The sequence below is a fragment of the Triticum dicoccoides genome, chromosome 3A, assembly GCF_002162155.2.
Source record: "Triticum dicoccoides isolate Atlit2015 ecotype Zavitan chromosome 3A, WEW_v2.0, whole genome shotgun sequence".
In the NCBI taxonomy this organism is placed as follows: domain Eukaryota; kingdom Viridiplantae; phylum Streptophyta; class Magnoliopsida; order Poales; family Poaceae; genus Triticum; species Triticum dicoccoides.
Window position 1 is genome coordinate 550,026,507 of NC_041384.1, and position 2,896 is coordinate 550,029,402.

Genomic DNA, 2,896 nt, shown 5'->3' on the forward strand with positions numbered 1-2,896 from the left:
TCCCACCTTTTTTTTCACTTTCTAAGAGGTACAATTGTGTCTCTCGCACAAGCAAATATGTACCTCCATAAGAAGCAAAATTGTGCCTCTTGTGAAAGCAAAAAACATGTTTTAAAACCATTCCAAGAGGCACAACTATGTCTCTCGTGGAGGCAAACTTGTGCCTCTACAGAAGCAAATCTATGCCTCCGACAAAAGCAAAAAAAATCGTATTTTTCTCTTTCCAGTAGGCACAGTTGTGCCTCTCGCAAAAAGCAAACCTGTACCTTCACGAAAGCAAATCTGTGCCTATTGCGGAAGCAAAAAAAATGTGTTTTTTTTTTCTTTCCACGAGAAGCAAATCTGTGTTTTTGGCAGAAGCAAAAAATGTTGGTTTTTTTTCATTTCCGATGTGCCTCTTGCGGAAGCAAATATGTGCGCCCACGAGAGGCAAATTTAGCCTCTCGCATAAGAAAAAAAATGGGTTTTCCATGCATTTTTCTTTTTGAAAATTTCCCTCTAAAAATAGTGAAAACCGGGAAGAAATCGAAAAGCACAAAAAAAAATCCGGGAAACAAACCATCTAAAACACAATAATACATACAAAAAATAACAAAATCCCGAAGAAGCGCCCAACACGGGATACGTGACGACAGCGGAGAGCGCGTCACTTGGCACACTCCGAGCCCACTAAAGTGACCCTTGTGAGGCTCCCCTAAGGGGTAGCCCTTGGTTAGTTGCTCCCGATAAGGATTATTGTGCAAACGAGCGCACCCCATCCCTTCCTATAATTCTAAATGGGCTGGCCTACCAAGCGCACCCAATGGATTTTCTTCCCTGGTTTTGTAAAGCTTCCTAGGCCAGTTTTGGGAAGCTTCTGATATCTTTCTCAATGAATTATTTTCTTTTCTTTTTTATTTAATTTTTCGTTTTTTCTTTTGGTTTAGTTTTTCATATTTTCCGTTCCTTTTCTTTTTGATTTTTTATTTCTCATTTATTATTTGCGCAAACTTTTTGAAATTCGAAAACTATCTTCAAGTTTGTATTTTTTTAATCCATGAAATTCACTTTTTTTGAGCCGTGAACTTTTTTGAAGTTTGTGATGTTTTTTTTAAATTGGTGAACAACTTCCAGATGCACTAACTTCTATTAAAAATCACTTTCTTTCAATTTGTGAACTTGTTTCCCAAAATCGATGATTTTTTTTCAAAATCGTGATTTTTTTTACCTAGAATCCATGAATTTTTTTCGAATCGTGAACTTCTCAAATCCTGACTTTTTTCAAAATGTACAGACTTTTCTCAAATTCATGATTTTTTTCTAACAATCAAAAACTTTTTCAAATATGTGAATAGTTTTCAAATTTGTGATTATTTTTCAAACCCATGAACATTTTTCAAAATTGTGATTTTTTTTTTATCAAATGTATGAAGTTTCTTTAAATCTACGAACTTTTTGAATGCCAAGGGATTAGTGGACAACTTTCCCATAAAACCGGATTTGCGCTTAATGACAGACCGCGTTAACTGGTTATCAAAATAAGGAAATCCGGCCGAGCGAGCTGCTTCGCTTTTGTTGGGCGGCCTAGAAAGGCAAGCCCTGTGTGCCCAGCGTGTGGCTCCATCCATGATCGGTCTATATTGTTGCAGTGTCGTGTGTTTGTGTGTGTGTGTGTGTGTGTATGTGTGTGTGTGTGTGTGTGTGCGAAATACTGTGGATATTGGGAAGGTAGTTAAGAGTGTGTGTTTTCAACGAAAATATTGAGTTTTATTTAACAGGTTTTTTTGCGGGGACCATGTTAACAGGGTTTCCGTCCGCTAATACATTATGCTATTTGGCACAACCAAACATCAGTGGTAACACCAATTCTACAATGATGAGCTAAACAATGATCAACCCTATTTTTGAATGAAGTAATTTCTGGGGAATAAACTCACGGCTTTCAAATAGAAGCTTGATTTCAATTAGCATATGACCTTAGCAGGAATGGTCCATCAAGGTACTGGTGAGAGCTCCAATAAGAGCGACACAGTTTGCTTGGATGATCTTGGGGTGATCCTTCATTGCAAGCTGAGAGTAATGCCCTCCAAAATTAAGTGTATCTCCGATCCGAGGGCATCATTGCAATAAAACAAGTGCCTATATGCTAAACAAAAGGACATTCCCATCCTCATCTCGCAACACCATATCAGAATATGCCATTCCATCGGCCTCAAAAGGGGACCCATCAACAAACAAAGACATCCATTCTATGGTTTGCCAAGGCCACGCCACTGTTACCTCTGAGAAAATAGGCCGAGCCCATTCAATGATTATCTTACCCTTCAGTACCTCCTTCATGGCCTGATGTATTAATTGTAGAACCGCTTTGAGATAGCTACAAAGGAATTCCTTCGAGATGTGCACCGGTGGTATTTGCTTGCTGTGTAGTTTATCATTCCGGAGGTTCCAAAGTTGACAGACGAGAAGCAATATCATGGATCACACCACTTCCATTTTGTTCAAAAAACGCAAAACAACCACTTCAGGACTGAGACAACAACCTCTTTCTTGCGAGGGATCGACCACTCCTCCCCCATTGCATCTGAAAGCTTCCCAACATTCAGGCTAGTGGACAAAGCAAGGAGAGTATCTTCTTCTTCGACACCACACAACGGGTATGTAGCATGTACTATCAAATGGCGACATTTCTTACACTGATTAGTTGCTACTTGGAGCACACTACACGACGAACCAAGTTCCTCGACAAATACTTACTCCATGTGAAGCATGTAATGCGACTAGTTGGAGAAGACACCATTTGGATGAAGTATTTCTTCACGATGGGGTTGCACCCCAACACCACAAAGCTTGTATGAAACCACATGTCTCGAGGCCATGGTCCGGTTTGCTATCACCGTGATCAGTGGCGGAGCTA